The sequence below is a fragment of the Chaetura pelagica genome, unplaced genomic scaffold (genome assembly GCF_000747805.2).
Source record: "Chaetura pelagica isolate M959 unplaced genomic scaffold, ChaPel_1.0 scaffold399, whole genome shotgun sequence".
Classification (NCBI taxonomy): Eukaryota; Metazoa; Chordata; class Aves; order Apodiformes; family Apodidae; genus Chaetura; species Chaetura pelagica.
In genome coordinates this window covers 772,227-792,306 of record NW_009970719.1, presented here as the reverse complement: position 1 = coordinate 792,306, position 20,080 = coordinate 772,227, and positions in this window count along the sequence as shown.

Below are 20,080 nucleotides of genomic sequence, written 5' to 3'. Positions count from 1 at the left end.
ACTCTTTCCAACTATTTGCTCAGCATTGTACCAATTCTGCTCACAGAAAGAGAAACAGTTTTCAAAGCTGTACTCTGGGTGCCATGAGTTTGGTAGATGGGAGAACCCTACCTGTGGTTTGATTTAAAGATGGCATGTATAATAATGTGGGTTGCTAGAAAAGTAATTATGGAGGATTTCATGTGTGAACAGGATTAATAGAATATTTCCTCAACTTTTAAACTACAAAGCTATTACATTGGCAACATACATTATCCATAAAATAATTATTCTCACATGAGTGTCAATCCTTTCTAATGTTACTTTCACATGAAACAAAGTTCTATAGAGACTTTAATAAGCTATCACTATGATTATCCATATTCACATGCAGTACATTATATTTGAAGAACATCCTATTTTTTATTCCTAATGCCTAAAGCTAAAAGTAGCATTTTAAAAATAAATTTTGAAAAAAATTTCTTTTCAAGTGCTCTTTTAACACAAGTTGTTGAACATGTGTATCTCAGGTAGTGTAAGATCTAGGCTTTTCTGGATGCTTCAGTTTTGAAAACTAGCCCCCTGCCAAATTCCTTTGAAACTCCACCTGCCTTGTTTTTGGAAAATCATGAGAGCTCTCCTGATTTTGAGTGTTGCTGGTAGCACTGGGCCATTACTTTCATTGTCATATTCCTTCACACCTGTGTTTGGGAAGGGTTAAACAGGCAATAGAAAAGGGAAGGAGTCCTCTTAAAAAGGTTAAACTTCCCACTCTCCACAACCTAGTATGTCTAATGTACAAGGTATCCTCTTCAAAAAAGGTTGTTAAACATGAGTTTTGTTTACATATAATGTCATGCAGTTATCAGCATAATCAAAAACTTATTTAATCCTTTTCTAATTCTAAAGTGATTAGCAAGGGCTGAGAAATCACCTTATCTCACTAAAACACAGGTATGAACACAGAGTAAATATTTTGGTAAACAATTATTCTGCCCTTGCATATTCAGCAGTGTGCTAAATTATGCATAATCTTGCATAAGTAATAAGTGAAGGTAGCTTAAATTCAGGGTTTTTTTTACCTGACCTATTTCTTTCAGTGCTGTTAGCTTCTTAAATCATGTATGAGCTTTCCGTAAGGCTTCAATGAGTAGTTCTAGTGGAGAGACTTCAGTAATAAATTTCAGGAGAAGACAAGTTTTTTGACAGGCATAATGCAACACATACAGAGTTTGGAACTCACACTCTGGGAATTTAGAGCAATCCTTGCAAAGCAGCTTTTCCCTGTTACATTAATAGAGAAAATGAAGTATGAAAGTCCTCAGGAGTTACTGCTAGGTGTAATTTAAATAATTTACCAGAAGACAGTTCAGCACATGCATAGAACAGGGGCATACAGAGTTTGCCATAAGCAGTTTATAAATAAACTATATTCTGCTGAAGTAAGTCAGGCATAAATTATAACTATTCCTTTTGTGGTTATACTCTGTTCCTCATTGTAATAGTTATTTTAAAAAAAATAAAAAAAATCTGGGTTATGACCTTCTACTAGAAATCATGGGCTGTGCTTGCCTTGTACCTTGCTTATGAGCATGCTTACATTTAATAGTTTGGCTGCTATGAGATCAAAGTAAAATTACTATTGCTATGAGAGGGGAAAAAAAAAAACACATTACATTTCTATAAACAGCATCTAGGTAGAATTTTGTAGCTCAGTGGAAAAAGGAGTGCTCAGTGCCAAACACCACTGACTAGTATCTGACCATTTCATGAAACCATTATGCAGTTCTTTAATGTATTATTCTATTTCTAGCCTCAAGTGCTGAAAGTTAAAATGACAGAATAACTTGAAATTATCAATTGAAAATATGGAATTAAGATACTAGGGAGCACAGAGAGGGTAAAGAATTTGTTAAACACACTTGTGGAAGGCTCTTACTTCTGCATAGGAATGGCAACCTTAACCATTAGGGTTATTAAGGACTGTGAGTATTTACCAACCAGAAATGTTTTCATTTATTTTGTTAGTATTCAGAAATAAGAGTCCAAGGTGAGAGGCCAGATGATCCAGAGATGCTTGCTGGTTTTTGAATACCAAATTGAAAATATATTAAATATATTTTATTCTAATGCCTGTAAGTACCTCATATAGGAAGGGAAAACATGAACATGATTTAATGTTGTTTTCCACTTCTTGTATTATGCACATTATGTGATTTCTGATCCCTGTTGAGCACAGAAGAACGCAAATAATCTATCACATCTTATGCATTTCACCTTCCTGTTTTTAATATTATGTACTTTTCTTAAATTATTCTTAATTAACTCCTCTTGTTCATCTAATTATGGATAAAACATTACAGCCACTGGAGAGCATAAGCAGCCACAGGTCAGAAAAAAGGACTTCCAGTCTTTTTGTCATTTTGAGAAAAAAACCTGACTCACATGCTTAACCTTCAAAGAAGTCATTAAAGATATTTTCCTCAGAAAAGTATATTTAAGTTTCTGTTGGAATTTGGGATTTTTCTTGATGAAATTTACAAACCTGTTTTATATGCAGTCATGTATAAATATAGACAAGCTGAGGTTTTCTGATATTTTTGTAGACTTCTACTGGCTAAAATATGATGTACATTTGCATTGTTTGCATAATTCTATTAATAGATGAATAATACTACATTTCTATTTTAACCTAAATATATATGTATACAATCACATCAGTAATTGCATTCACTATATATATATATATTAATACAGCTGCACAATGCATAATGTCTGTTTAAATAATTCAAGCTCTTAGCCTAGCGTTTGTCAGCTCACCCAAGTCCTCTTTGCAAAACTTGTGCCAGTGTAAGAATTAACATGAGGAATAGGCTAAAAATGCACTTAATTTTCCTCGTCTCCTTCTAAAAATATTGATGTAGAGGGAGCAGGGGAATCCACACGCTGTGAGGAATCCTGGCTACCCCTCCCAAACTGCCTGGGGGTGACAATCTGCCTGTGCTTCACCTGTCTTTAACCACAACACTGTGGATAATTCTGCAATTCCTCCTTCACAAAGGTCCAGTTGCCACCACACTGTGGGCTGGGTTGTGCTCCCCACCACAAGTGTCACTGAGATGCTCTCCTGTCTAAGTGAGCAAAGTTTTATATGAGGGCAGACAAGTGCAGGACCAGACCTTCTGACTCTGGTTCTGTTGGTCACTCTGCTTGTATCATAGAGATAAGCCATTAATTTAACTCCTTCTTTCAAATGTTTCTATTTGTTGGTTGTTTATTATGGTTTAATCTGGTTTTCCCAGAGTAGGGATAGATAAGGTTTATGACAGCTGCTGGTTGTGATGGAAAGACCTCAGTCATGTTCCTGATAAATAGAAGAGTATTTTTCATGTCCAGAACTGATATGCATATACAAAAAAAATCCATATACTTTCCCATTTTTCCTAGCTCTCCTTTGAATCTGCTGTAAATTTTATTTTATTTTCTAGGGAAAAATGGACTAATTATCAGTCTGGTTAAAGCAGTTGTCTTTCCTAGTGCAGAGACTCTTTCCATGATTAAACTGAAGCGTTAGAAAATTAAGTAATGTTATCAAGAAATTTCTCCTTAATATGCAATAAATACAGGTTGTTGGAATGATAAAAACAGTTTAGTTCAAACAATTTAATTAACATCCTTACAAGGATCACTGAAAATAAAGTGCAAAATAAAATAAAATCACTGTCATGATCCTGACCCTGTGTTGCAAATTAAAAACACAGTAAAGTGTCATAAATTTCAGCAGCTCAATTCGGGTTCACTTAATAGAACTATGACAAAAGCAAATGTTTTGTCACTTTCAGACTGTTGCCAGGAAAAATTGTAGTGCATAATTAACGATAATCCACTCTTTAATTTGTATATATAAAGGCACAGGAAGTTGCCACTGATAGCACAGAAATAATATCATTTTCAGCATTAAAGCAGCGGAACTGTTTCATCTAAAACAACGAGTTAAGGGAAGGATAATGGAAGGTGTCAGAGGCACAATAAATAAGATTAGAGTGGACAAGGAGAAGTGAAAAGTATTAACTGCATTGAAATTTCCAATTAGAAAGGCAAAGCAAATCCTTTATGAATCATCTCCTCCACCTTTTTTTTAAACATTTCTGAATAAATGCAGTTGAATTGCCTGAATACTAGTTAGTACAAAATCAAGCTCTTTCAAATGAATGAATTACAGTTTTATGTTGTTACTCTAGACACATATAATTTTTAAGAACACAGCTAGGTTTCAAAAGCTTGAACACCTCAGTCTGAAAAGGCCAGTAGTAATTAGTGGGTCACCTTTCTAAGCAGATCTGAAATACCAGAATGTGGGCTAAGCAATGGCAAAATAGAGTATGTGCTGGATGTTATGAATCACATTGCTTCCTGGTTTATATGGGTGGTGTTTCTGGGAGGTGCATCCTGCCAAATATAAAGACTACAGAAAAGCCAAGGTGAGGTGAATGGTTAGCCAAAGACAGTTTTCATCAGCTCACTTCTGATATACTTGTAACATGAATTGACATTGAATTTTCTCTGTAATGAAGCACGTTTGTCCACGTGAGCCTTTTTAATTTTGTCCCTCTTTTCCTTGCTTAGAAAATGTTACATTTTATTTTATTTTTTTCTTCTGTCTAAGGGAAATTTCATCTGCCCAGAGATAAGGGCAGACTCAGCAAGCAATAGGCATCTTGATTTTTAAAGCAACTGTGTAACAGGAGACGTTAGAAGTCCAGACACTATTTTTTACTATGTCTATACATTGAGTATTTTTTTTATCTTTTGAGGCAGCAGTCTTGGGATCACCATTATCTTGGAATTGTAAGATTCTGACCCTTTGGTTTGGAGCCATGATTTATACCAAAGTTTGGTCTTCTATCTGAGTGACCAGGACACTGCCTGGGCATTTTGCCACCCAAAGCTTAATGACACTGTTGCTTATGTGACCTTAAGATCACATGTGAGGCGTAGCTTCAGAGTGGAGCATTCCATAGATAGCACTAAGTTTTATTGATACCACCTTCAAAGTTTTGACTTTTTCACACTCCCATCCCACCCTCCCTTTTTTTTTTTTTTTCTTAATAACTACCTGTTATGTTTTAGAGATGTGAAAATAATTGCCAATTACTGTGTCAACAACATGAGAGTCACGAGGTGGCAAATACCTTGTCCTTAAAAGGAGTTACTTAGGGATGTTTTCAATATACCTAATCAATATGTTCCCAAGAACTGCAAAAGTTGTTCAGATTCTTCTCTTTACTAGAATAATTTATGTCTTCAGTGGATCCTCAGCTGTGTCTCAGGCTGCCAGGCTCCTGCACTGAACACATTAAAAGCTGCTTGAAGTTCTTATCCTGTTTATACTAAGTAAGACCGACAAAACTTTCTCTTCCAGCTGTGAAGAACTGGCATGTTAAACAGATTATTCACAAGACCTTCTTTCCTGTAACAGACCTAAAAAAGGAGATTCTAATAAGCATGCATTCTAAATGCAACACTTAAGTATGGTAGGATTGGTTAAAGTGAAAAGGGGTCCAGAAATTTATTCTTTAAAGGGACACTATGGCCATGTCTATGCTAGTAAACTCAGTGTACAGATGCTTCTGTCCTGCACAACTGGTTGACTGAGCCCAAGCTTCTTCCTAGCTATGACCATTGGAAAGTCCAGCTTCTGTATGATACTCATGAAGTCCTTAAGATAGCACTGGTTCATGTGAGCCATTTTCTTAGGTTACAGTTTGGAAAGCTGTGAGCCACTTCTCACGAATGTTCCAGGGACTGTTTAATTTACTAGCACCAACATAGCCTCTAGGCCTGCTCTTCCCCTTTTTTATATTGGATGCATAGTGAGTCATAAGAGGAATCAAAGGAAAGCTGTAACTCTAACCCAGTCCTTCAACTCTTCTCACTCCTGCACCACAAACTTTCCCAGCCAGGTTGAATCAATGGATGGCGTGATGAGGCACCTCCTCAGACTTCCCCATAGCCCCCAGGAGCAGAGCTAACCAACCAAATCCCTTCTACGTTTTATCACTCAGTTGTCATTTTTGTCAGCACAAACTACTAGAATCACTAGCAATTAGCTCCATTTCATGCTGTACTTACACTCTAGTGTTTGTTTTCTGTTGAACCCTTATGTCACTTGAATTCTGACACCCACCTTTGACAGATTCCACCATCTCTAAATGGATCCATCTGCTACACTTGCACATAAACACTGTATCACTAGCATCCACAATGACCTTAGTCTTCCAGTTTGCACTCTTTCTGGCCTTATCCAAGCAGGCTTATTCAGTGTCTCGGCATTAAATTTTCCTGTTGCTCTTTTAACCACTAGATAGCTGTGAAGCATGTCAGGGAATGTTAGTTGTGCTGTAGCATGACATCGAAGTTTACTTTAAACAGCTGAGAGAGAGGACATCTTTTGTACATACAATTCTTACCCCAAAGAGGTCAGCTTCAGTGTTAATTGACCTTCTTCAAATTTGGTAACAGAGGTATTGAACAGTTTGGTAAAACCCTTCCCCAATTCCTTTCCATTCTGAAATTCTAAAAGCAGATAATAGTAAGAAACCTGATAGCAAATAGCCTTCAGATCTTAAACATGATAAGTTAAAATCTTTTAAATGTGTAGGAAGAATTAAAATGTGAATTTAACAACTATCTTGGTGCATTCACTCACTGAGGCAACTTCTATTTCTATGCAAAATTTTAGATGGGATGGAGAATGCTGAACCAACCAAGAGTAAGGATCAATATTTTAATTTACATAGGGCATTTACATTCTAGTGGAGATAAATGGCTGGGCATTTTCCTTCTCCTGTTATAGAGGCTGGAGTTTAGGCAATTAGTTCTAGTGTCACAGGTAATCGTAAAAAGGCCACACAGTTTTAACTGCTACCTATGTCTGTCCTCTCTCCTCATATATACATTCCAGCATTTTAACAAATTTCATTTTCGTTGTTCATACACAAAACGATGTTTACATCATGTGATGCAAAATCAGTTTCAAGTGTGATTTTTGTAGTAATATATATTACCTCTAGAAAATGTTTGCAATTTTGTAGGAATCTGGGCTTTTTACAGTGGCATTTATTCTTCTCACAGTTTAAGTGAAATTGTGTAGGTCTTTGTGACCATTCCTCCTCAGGCTTAAAGACTGGGCATTGCATTCCCTTTGTGGGTCTTACATGTGTGCTTGTGTATGCAACACAAATAAAAATGTTCTACTAATGTAAAAAAATACCCTTTAGAAACCCGCTTTAAGGACTAGCCTCTGGAACTGGTGACTATGTTTAAGTTAAAAGGATAATTTTGGTTGGAAGGCTTTGCCAGGTTTTCCCAAGAGAAGGTTACACTGAATGTGAACTCCTAAGTCTCAAGTATCCCACACCTCCAGATGTGCTTTTGCAATGACATCTATGGTTTTTAAAATGCTGTTCTTATTTTCTTTTGTTTGTGTAAAAGTCCAAATATATAAAGTAATTTCTGACTGAACTTTCCTGTCCATTTCTTCCTCTTTCTAAGTCTGCAAGCACCACTCACCTTCCAAATTTCTTGAAAGAGAAATAGATATCTCAGTACCAAAAGGCATTGACTGTGGGTGTAGTTTATGTTATTATTTAAATTCTTATCTCTGGGTATTTCTTAGTAAAAACAAAAAAGTAGCACATTAATGCATCCTAGTCCAATTCCTCTGCCCTCCCCAGCAGCCCATGGAGGAGGGTGTCTGTCTGGCGAAACACAGATTTCAAACACAGCAATCTGGCACCATCACAGGAGGAACGATGCCCGTGCTGCACTGCCGGTCCCCCATCCACCTCTGCAGCATAACGAGCAAGTCCTGCTGAGTTTTTTGACCATAGCAGCCTGAGCCTTCTGGAAACCAGGCAGCAGCAAGTTCCCTACCTCCATCAAACTCTCCAGTGAAGATTTCAAGAGGGTTGAACCCAGAAAGGCCTCTTGAGCTGGGGAAGTAAGGAGAAGGCAAACTGCTCCTCTGACTTGTTTTCCCTGGCTGCACCCTGGGGAACTGGAGGGCTTGTTGCAGACTTGCTAAGCAGGTCTTCATGGCCCTGCTTGTCAGCTGATGCCAAATAACTGGGCTACTGTAAGTAGGACCTGGTTAAGTACAGTGAGTTGGCTGTGGGAGTCATCTGATCGTAAAGGAAGTCATAAGAAAAGTAGCAAACAAGGGGAGAAAGGAAGGAAGGGAAGACCCCACTGATAAATATTCCATCATACTTTGATAAGCCCAATCAAGAAATTTATCCTGTGATTAATGTGCTAACAAATCTCAGCATCACAGAAGTTAGCAGATGGTCACTCTACAGTCGCTCACCAATTTATACCACAGAGAGCTGTGAAGCTACAGGAGTGGGATAGCTAGTACACAAGAATTTTAAAAGTGAGACTAATTAGAAAACATAAAGAGGCTCAAATATCACAATATTTCTCATGCTTAGTGCAACAAAAAATATACGCAGTAGTTTTGGTACTTCTATATCTCTGTGTATGCATGAGTTTGTACATTTGGATGCATGTAACAGCTTTTATCTTCTATACAAAATGCTTTCTTACTTTCTTAGCAATAATGACACTGCAGACAATGATTTTACTTCTATATGTACTTCTGTTTGAATTGTACTGAGTTTCTGAAGTACATTTGAAAACACAATGTGGACAGAAAAGTGCTTGCATGCTGTTAATTGATACATGTCCAAGCATTTGGAATGGGGACACTTTAGGAATTCTGGCTGTTGCATAGCACCTTGCATAAAAAGGAGAAAAAAAGGGCTCAGAATGTCACCATTTGGTTTTTGTGCTTTTGGGTATGTTTAACTTTGGTTTTCAAAGATATGTTGTTCCTTCTCTGCAGTCTTTTGTGGTAGGTGATAGAATATACAGGTTGATGGATGAAGAGTTAGTTCAAATAATTATTTTTTCCACAGCTCCTTCTCACCTGACCTGGAAATATGGGCAGACAAGGCAGAATCCTGAGAAATGCTCAGATGTTTGGGCTGGACTTTGTGCTTTAGGAAAAGATTTATAGAGTCTGCTCATTTTATGCCTAAAAGAGTGTATCTTGAGTGGGGGAAGGGGAAGAAAGGACTCTGAGCCACTTTGAATACTCCTACTTTCCTGAACTCTGTTGTGAATGAGTCTCCTAACAGCACTGGTGTAATTGTGATTGCAGTGATAGGGCAAAATTAACTCTTCAGTGTCACTTTAACTCAGTTCCTCCACAGCCAGCCTGCTGGTTCTTTAGACACATCGTCTCATGCCTCAGTGAAGCACTGGATTTGCAAATTTTGCTCCTGAGTTTATCCCTGGAATTTAATTGAACCTTTCACTTTCATCATAACAAAGATATTTACTGTACCTTAATCCAAAATCCATATGCTAAAGATTCAGTAAACTACCTTATTTTTTATTCCTTGGATATCCAGAAGGATTTTCTATCTTTGTGTGAGCAGCACCTCTCTGCAAAGTGGCTAAGAGTTTCATCTGCTTTTATATTAGCAGTAATAATATTGCAAAAGAAGCTGGTTTTGGCAATATAATTGAGGGGTTTACAGCAGTCATAGCTTTTAAGATCCCAGTTTAACACAACATTTAAGCACAGGCTTACAGCAAATGACCTGAAACAGCAAAGCTGGGGCAAAAATATGGGGAGCCCTTTAAACAGTGATCCACATACCTCGTTAGAGGACATTCAGTATTTTAAAGTTACTTAGATACTGTCCTGGTATAATTCAAAACACAAAACTCTTCAGTTTCGGGTCAGCCCTGTGCTATGTTAGTTTGACCTCACAAGGGTAGCCAGATATGGTTTTCAGCCTTGAAGGAAAGTGCATATGGACCTACATAGCTTCTATATGGGTTATTTTCAAAGACCACACCACAGTGTGTGCTGCCCACTGTCCGGTTTTACCTCACAAAAATTTTTGCACCAGGCAGCCAAACAGAGCATTTAAACTGGTAAGATCTCCATTCCTTTGCCCTCTGAGTTCACTAACTCTTCTCCTTGTCACTCTTCAGACCAAGATCTCCATTTTGACCATGTCACAAGTGGCTACCTTTGCTGTGGGACTTCACAGATTAGAATCCCCATAAATAACCTGATCTTTCGGGTAATGAAGTAAAGTATGTATCTGTCAAGACAGAGAAATATGGTAAGAAACCAGATCTGTGTACATACTTGAATATATATACACAGAAAATCATAATGTAGCTACAGTTGAAGAGCCTGGAGGGGAAGAATAAGTGGAAAGTGATTAAATGGTAAGTGATATCTTAAAAGCATACGAGAGATTTTAAAAGGATCCATGCAGAAAACAAAGAGCTATTAGTTAAAAAAGGTAAATTGCAGATAGCACTACTTTAATATCAGTCCCACAATAGCCATCAGAGATGAACCAGTAATGCAATTTCTTTTAAATGGATGCTATTCTAGTCACACTTATCATCTGCAGAGAAATATTTCTAATATCTTTACCAGATGATAAAACTATTTTCATTTTTTATTGTACTAGATTTTTTTTCCCAAGGTTCCTATCACATTTTACTTCTTTCTGCATGTCATTTTTTTGCTTCTATAACAAACATTGATCTTAAAAAGTTGCTTCATTTGTTAATTTTTTTTTTACTTTTTTTATTTTTATATATATTAGACTCAAACCTTAATAGAAATTTAAGAAACAGGAAATATTGCCTTGCTTCAAAAGTGGGATATGTCATTCTGGATTTCAGTCTGAGTGTAAACACACACACAAATGCTCTTTATGTGATGTATTTTTATAATGTATAATTTAGATACATCTAAAGTAAATGTTTTCAGTAATTGCTGTGGTAGTCAATACTCCCTCTCTCACAACATTTTAATAGGACTATCTGGTTTACTTATTTCTAAATGAAAAATGCAGCCTAAATAATTTTCAGAAATGGATTTCTGCCGAGTTAATGAGTGATGGATCATGGCGAAATAATGCAATAAGTACATGCAGTGGCCTTTGGGGAATAAAGGAGAGGTTTTTTTCCATTTTGTACATTAGAACCACTTTGTAGATAAGACTTCATCTCCATTCACAGTGGCGTTTAACCCCACTGTCTGCTTGTTATGCCTCTGATATAAAGACACCAAATGATAGCAGCATTGGAGGAGACATAAATGAAACCAACAGTAGTCCTGTGCTAGATCCTATAAAAAGTTAGCTGTGTAGCCAGCTGAGAGGAGTAATTTCCATTTTCCAGTCTGAAATTGGAGAATAAGATGCACTATGTTTTAAGGCCTTGAAAGATCATTTAATAATAAGAATAACAAGCAAAAAAATTTAATTTTATCTGAGTGACGGAAGGGATGGTTTGACTATGATCTATGAACACCTGTATAAAGAAGACATTTCTGATTGTAGAATGGTACTGTAATCTGGTAGAATAAAGTGTAATGAAACTCTGTATTTGAAAACTCAAAGCTATACACAGACAGACAAATATTACAAGAGAAAAAGTCAATTTATGTTGGAATAACTAAGCTAGAGATCTCTTGGATTCTCTATCACCGTGTAGGATAAATGTTTTGCACTGAAAAAACCTGACAACAGCCTTTTCTTCCCCAGGGGTTTATTTTACAGTCTTATGTCTATCTTCATGAAACAAGCTTTACCCTTCTTGCAGTAAAGTGGTTGGGCTCATTGAGGCAGAAGAACAAAATAGTTAACCATGGTTGTTTCCGAAGGGATTTGGCATTTCTATGTTTATTTAAAAGATGAATACTGACAAGATACTTTTTTTCCTCTTAACTAGGTCTTCCCTGCTACTTAAGATATGATTGCAACTATACAAGATTTTACTAAAAAATTAATTGGTATACAGATATAGCTACTTCATTGTATCTGGGCATATTCAAATATGTTACTGCTCTTATTTAAATCAACTACATTTTAATATTTGAGATTTTTTTCTCTAAGATGTACGAAAAGGTGTCATTTTTTGATTTGGTTACTGTTCTTAGTGAAAGAAAAAGATCACAAATTAAATTCCTCGTTTTAAAAATGTATACAATTCTGCCAATTTGAATCCATACATACACATTTTAAAAACAAACAAACAAACAAACAAACAAACAGATAAATAAAGCCACCGTTTGTCATTACAATCCATACATTTCCTTGCCATAAATAATCTCAGTTTTTTCTCAATTCTTACTTCCCTTGTCAGATTCAGGTCCATATTTTGTAATTAATCTTGTAAAAGTTTCCAAAAGGTAATTAAAAGTTGATCAGCAATGCAAAATGGAATATTTTAAATACTTATAAGATTATTTAAAGTATCCCATTTTTAGACACAAACAGCTAAGTATTATAGTATTATGGTACTATAATGGTAGGATTTTTTGCTCTGTAAACTTGATCTTATTACATTTTAGCTGATGCATATCAATTTGTTCTGAAAGTGGTTAGAATTATTTTTTTTCAAATTAGTTACAGTAAATTAATATTTCCTCCTTCAAAATCAAAGCATATCTTATACCAACTCCCTCAAGCTTCTTCTCTTTAAGAAAACCCCATTCATATCCCACAAAAAATAACTCTCAAAGTTTAAAAAATAAAACTGAAGGTTTCCACTTTCAGTAATTGGATTGATATAATAATAAATCCTTGGACAGACAGCAGTATTTGTTTTAGATTCACTGTGTTTTGCTCTAGATTGGAGTTCCATGAGGCCATCTGATATGACTACGAAGAAGTGATTTTATAGTGTTTAAAATAAACAAAATATCAGGTTCTGAGAGTTTACATTGAACTAATGCATTGAAAATGTAAAGGATTGTGTGCTGGAAGGTAATTTCAGAGATTTGACTGTTTTAACACTTGTAGTTAGAGATGGTAGTGGTAACACATTCCTGAAAAACAGATACTTGTAAAACACCTTTTAAGACATCATTTGAATTTTCCATTAATACAGCATTAAATACTTTTCTCTGTGTGTCTGCTGAAAAGCAATAAGGAAAGTGACTATACCTTCTAATAAAATGCCCATCGTTCCTGATCCCCAAACCAGAATTTACATACAATGCCATTTAAAAAATCTTACAGCTTTGAGAAATTAAAAACATTGTTTCTTAAACGACTCTAGCAGTACAGGTTGCAGAGCGTACTAAACAATATCACAGCAGCATCACAAATTGTGTGAACGATTTGCAACAGAAGAACAGTGTTCCCATGTTTACAGAACAAGGACTGGAAGTGGGAGGGTGGGAAGGTGTAAGGGAAGGGGAGAAGAGAGGCTGCCCCCACACTGCCTTTTCACCTTGGGTGAGTCAGGCACTGGCTACAGAACTTTAGGGCACTTCGGGAAGAGACCTCTGATTTTTCACAAATTGAGTACCCTCCATCCTTTTCCATTCCATGTAGGGTTTGGGATACAGGGAAGTGTTGGACTCAGGATGCATATTTCTACATGATTTTATATATTTCATGTCTCAGTAGAAGTTTATATACAAAAACACATACACACAGACACACAGACACAAGTACCTTACATCCTACCACTGAAACCTAGTCAAGCAACCTTCCAGCCATTTGTTCAAGCCAATGCTTCAGAGTCACTCTGGCTTTTGAGTCCCATCAAAGACAGTTTCTGAGCACCTCATTTAAAAATCTAGGTTGTTAGAGGCACCTTGTTGAAAAGCTGTGTAATCTGCAAACACATCTGAATGCTAAAGAACTAATGGCATTTTTGCAGAGTGAAAAACACTGGCCACAGTGAACTCTCACGTTCCAGCTGAGTAATTCCTTTATGCTCACTCATTTTCATACTATATTCTCAGTAGTATTCTTGCTACATATATGTTAAATCCTTATACCCCTGTTGTGGTTCTGTTCCAATGACAGAATGAGAAAAGGTCATATTTACTTCCCTGTATAGGCAGCAAAATAAACACAAGGCAGAAATCCCATGAAATGTTTTAAGCTGGATACATATGGACACCAGCTGATTTATTTTTCTCTTTTTCTGAACACTGCTCACCCTAATAGTGCTGTAGAAATAATTAATAAAAAGAAGCAATGTGTTCCCACTTTTTGCTTTTGCTAATAACATTTTGTTTAATGGGTGTGTCAGATGTTCATACAACATAATGAAATATTGAAACAGAGATATTGAAAAATGCACCAGTCTGCCTGAAAGTTATTTGTTTTGAACACTTACACATATTAATTTATCTGCACCCCAGGAAATGAGTTAAGATAAAGGAAAAGTGCTTTTCTATTTACTTTATGTTGGTGTCACCCAACACAATAGTATTGCTACCTCATGGATGAGGCAAAAAAACCTGTTAAAGTGACTCAATGTTAGCTAAGATTGAAAATATTAAGTACTCCAATAGACTGCATGGCCCTGAAAAGCAAAAAGATTGTAATTCCAGATTTATCTAAGACAACACTTTCAGAAGCTTGAGCTGAAGTCCTCTGACTCTGCCATGGTAGAACTTGCAGCACAGGTAATCATATAGTTGCTGAAAATATGAGAGTCTTAGACCTGCACCTGATATTCTCTTGCAACACAGTCTTAACACCAGGCTGCATGTCTGCAGACAGCATGACAACTTCATTCCAACAGCAAATCTTTCTCAGAAGAATACATTAGTGAATTAAAATTCAGATTTGTCCCATTTGCACTGCTGATAGCAAATAAAACATAGAGTTTGGAGTACTGATCATGGGGTCTGCATCTACTGTCACACTCGCTCTTGCATTTGACTGCACATGGAAAATGATGTGCTTGTTTTATTTTTGAGGATGTTAGGTCTGTTTGTATTCCATTCAGAACTGCTGGGCACTCAGTTTTTTATATTATTAGAATGCAATAGAACCCTGACAAGTATATTAGATTACAAGATGTAATGGGAATCCATCTTAATCAGCTCCAAATTATTCAGCTGGTTCGGGGCCAGCTGAGGAACAGGACAAATTTTCGTTGCCAGCTATTTAGGTATTTGTTAGTAAAGTCACAACCTTCAACTTTTTCATGCTTTGGTTTCAACATGCTTATGTGTCATCATTTTTTTCACCTGTTACCAAAGAACAGTGTTCCATACCCTTTGAACTTCCTGATAGGTAACCCTAAAACGTGCCTTGGGGAGCATCAGAGGCAGCCTGTGCTGTTGCACTGCTGTTGAGTTGTACCACTGACCATTCCTCAACACTCTGTGTTGGCCCCAACCATGGAGAGGTGAATGGTTAGCATTTTATTGCCATATGTATTACCCTGCGATAAAGAGTGCAATTTACCTTTTCAGTTAACATGAGGGGCTGCCATTTGATTTCCTAAACTGCATGAGCGTTCATAATCAACTTATAAAAACTGGGCCATGATGCATTAGGAGCTATTAAGCCATTATTTACAAACACTTTGAAATACCACTGTGTTCCTTTATGCTTAAAAGAGGAAATAACTGATGTATTTCAGTTTGGTAACATTTGATGAATTAAAGTAAGGAAAGCCTAAAAGCACTGTTAATTAATCAAAATCAAACTAATGGAGCAACCGCATTTGTGAATCAGGAGGGACGGGAGATTTTTAATAGAGCTCAGGGGAGCCAGAGTCCCAACTTCTGATGAATTTAAATGGGAATTTACTTCCTAGATGCCTTGAGTGTTTCTAAAAAACCCAACCTAAATCACTGTTTGTGTAGTCCTTTTTCATCCTCATTTAGAAAACACTGGTGATGAAGTAACAGTAAGTATTTAATGGCATATATTGTGTATATACCTGTGTGTGTCATATGAACATTAAAAGTGAGTCCCACTTTTCCTTAGAGTTCCTTCAAAATAAACAGATTTTACGATGCTCTTTAGTTTTTCAAATATACCTTATGAAGTTTACAAGAAAATTGAAGAGTACATTGAACGAAATAATGTACAACAGTGTGGAGAATAATGAACAGTTCAGTGCTTCCTGTGGAAAAAGAATAATTCCACTGGTATGTGCCAAACATAGATTAATTGAATCTTATAAGAACTTTATTGCCTTAAAACTTACAACTGACATCATTGTTGGAGAAATATCTTATATCTTGAACTAAAGGCTTGTAGCCAAATCGTATCTATGACTTTCATATGAAATTTCATTAGAAATTGAAGTCACTGTTAATTTCTTTTAGCAATATTTAAGCATGATGCCCATTTAGAGCTGCCTTACTTATTTTTATTTCAAAGATGTTTTTGATAGATTATTTTTTTTCCAGCGGAATAGTATCTACTATGAATACGAAGCTAATTTCTATCAAACATTTTGCTTTCCAGCTTAAAAAACAACAACAAAATGTACCACAAAACTGGAAAGTTAATGGCTGACAGATTTATGATTGAAAACAAAATATGTGTTTTTGCTTTGTAAATGTCATGGGGGTGCTTGGCAGGAGGTGCAGGGAACATGCCAGACCTCTAAAGCAGCACAGGCTTTGCCCAGGCTATGTCTGACTGAACCCACTAAAAATGCTGTTCTGCTCATTCAGCAGCCCCAGCACATTTTCAGAAATGCACAACATTTCTGAGGTGCAGCTACCTGTAGATACAGCAGCAGCTCTAAATCAGAAAAATAAAAAATAAATAAAAATTATGCATTTCCATAAAATATTTGAAGCCGAGTATTTCCGAGCAGTTATTTTGACAAAAAATCTGGGTGGAATAGAATGGGAGCTGCATATTTCTGTTTCCCTTAAAAGCAATAAAAGTACTTCACCCAAGCTCAATCTGCAGTGAGCTCCAGTTTTGTATTGTCTCCCCCATGGAGTGTCTCACCCTTGATTTCAGACAAATTTCACTCTCAGACCCAATTTAGCTTTTTGTTAGACAATGGACTGCAAAAACTTGGGAGTAAAATGTTTTTTTAAAGAAATGGTTATTGTTTATTTTTACCTAGACAAGTTTTGCACAATGATTACAAACAAATTATGAAATATACTGAACAAACACTGAGCAGAGCCATTGCCATAACTTGGAATGTATTCCATTTATAGGTCCTTAAACATATTTTAATGAGAGTTTAATGAGAGAAGGTTTTGCTTGGTATCTTCCCTGACTCAAGTTCCTGTCAAAGACACTAAGGAGTCTGAAAGTGATTCTTTCTAGATAAAAAAGTAGTAAGTACTCCTAGGAACATATTTGAAACTCATCTTAAAAAACTTCTGTGTTCTCTTGCAAGACAAGAGAGATTTTACAGAGGTTAAGGCTGCCTAAGATATCAGTAAGTAAAGCTGATTTCAATGCTTTAGTGCACATTAAACTTACTTACTGACCATATTAAAGACATTCAGAATGTGTCAAACACCAGGACAGTGATACAGTTTATTTCCAGAACTGTCTTTACCTCTATTTTGTGAGTAAACTCTTTATTATTAAACTATTCTTTATGGATAGACAACCCTAATTTTTTTATTTTTTTTTATCAAAGCTTCCACTGAAATTTTTACAAATGTTTTTCTGTGATGTTTAAATAAGAATTTAAAGCACACTAATATGGTATTTTTTGTTTGTCAGAACATGAAATATGAGAAGCTTAACTCTTAGTATTTTAGTTTTTCCTAACAACCATTACAGTTCTAAAACTAAAGGTTACATGAAAGAGCTTGCCAGAACTTTCTAAGTTATGCACAGAAGTTGGAAGGTCACTTGTTTTGGATGAAAAGTACTAGCTAACAGCTTTTTGAGTCAGTTTAAAGTAATTTTTGAGAACTGTAGGTGGTGTGCTTTTGAGTATCACAGAACAAAAGAGAAATATGCTGAAACACGTGCATAATGTGTCCCAAAGTTACATATGTACTACACTGTTATGCCTGCTGCTATGAAAATTTGTCTCTGAAACTCTGAACATTTGTGCTTGAAAATCTGAATACTGATAAATAATGTTCTGCTAATTCATATAGACTATTGGAATAGCAGCTGCAGCTTTTCTCAGGCTAGGCTGTAAACAAGTGTTGGTTAGTCAACTTGACTTTATATCCAGTTCTTTTTAGGGAGGCTGATCAAGGGGATTTGCTATTGATTTTTCACAAAATTGGCATTATTAGATTTTTTCCTTTAGTATAAAACCAACAAAACAAAAAAATTAACCACATTCCATCTATTCTTACTGGCTAATTTGGTTTTGGCTGTAGGTATGTACAGGCCCTAGTAAAGTCAACGTGTGTTGACTGTCTAAATACTTGAAGAGAAATACAGAAGAAAACAACTATGCAGCCATCAGTGTTCTGCATCAAGTAATTGCAAGATCCAGACTTTGGAGCTGTATTTCTAACTTACCATGGTTAAGAACCATCCATGCGTAATATACGGACAGTGAGACAAGAGAAAAATGGTAGTTTTAGAAGTTGTTCTCTCAGCCTTCTCACTTCTGTTCAATGTCAGAAGAAACTCAGCTGAAATGTAAAAAGCTTATGACATTTGAACAACAGGGGAGAGAAAAGGCTGGGAGCGAGGGAATCGAGACTGAATGCTGCAGTATCACTCTGCTAGTTAACGTTCAATAAAACTTTCACAAACCACCACAAATCACTCTACACATTTCATCATTTGAAGCCTTTTTATTTCATGTTTTCTGAGCCCCTGAAGAGTCATTTTAATTCTTTTCTTGTGACGTTTTCCTTTGAGACCCAGAAGCAGGAGAGTAAACTTGAAAACCTGTAACAAAAAAGCATGTTTGTATTCTTTTGGTTTTTAGAGGGAAGTGGATAAAAAACTAAACTTAAAAAATAAAATAAAATAAAATAAAAGATAAATAAAATATAAACAACATTCTGTTTGTACGAGTTGCAAGCCCAGAAAACAACCTGCCTAAACCTGAGTCATTCAATTTTTTTTCTGTTATTGTGAGAACAACTTTGTAGACCTCAAGAGCACTACAGGTAGAAGACCAGAAGCTGAATTTTAGAGAAGTCTAGGTATCTTTCCTTAAGATATGGATCTTTGAAAAATCCTAGTATATTTTGCTAATTAGTATTTCCCTTCCTTTCCTTTCCACACTGGATACTGGAAGAATTAACTATTTAAGCACTACAACTTCTAAAACCTATTTGACTGAACATTTCTTTTTCATGGCAATTACACTTTTAAAATCATGTGGGTTTGGTTTGGTTTGGTTTATTCTGTGACACATTTTCCTGGTCGAATTTTCTAATTGAAAAATCAAGATATCTCATTTTAGGTAAAATGTCAGACCCTAAAATGGGAACTTTAAATCTGTTGAATAGAGCTCAATCGGTGCTTTCCCATTCATTGCAATATAACAACTGTAAGCCAGACCACTTTTACTTTGATGGGTGAGGATCACCAGCTGATTACACTACTCACAGAAAAAATGCTTGTTTTTTTCAGGTAAGCAAGTTTAGGAACCCTGTGGAAATGAAGGTGTTGAAGCAATGTGCAGTCTGGGCACCCAGTATGGAAAATCAGACTCAGTAATAACTATAAGATAGAGCCAACAGGTAACCAATAAGAAAAATCTATTCAACTGTGAATTTATTCAAAGGAAAGCTTTTCAGAATGATTATGAAATATTCTAATGTGAAAAGTTTTTCTGTTGATCCAAAAAAAAATTCATATTTGATTTTGACATTTGAAAGTCAAAATATTGGAATTTCAAAATCTCAGTTTGAAATCAGAGCTCCAGAAATGCTGAATCTTCCTGCATGGCAAAAAGAAATCTAGATTTCACTCAGTATAATCCTAAACATTTACATTTGCTAAGGATTCCTTATACATTGAAGGTTCTGCTGCACTTTTTGCCTAAATATTTGTTCTTTTATTTAAATTCTATAAAGACAGCTACAAGGGGCTACAAGTCTTGCAGTCCTTCATGAATTTAATAAATATCTCCTCTGCTTTGATTCAAGCACATCAAGGTATGCCAAGATTCAGCATGTCGGCTAACAAAGGAACATAACCTGTCATCTGAACTTACTCAAATGCTGCTGTGAGGTTGTTTGTGCTGATCCGTAGGTAGTTTGTGTCTTCTGTAGGCAAAAGAGCATTCTCTTTCAATTAAGAGCTATTTTAGATCTCATCAGGCATTC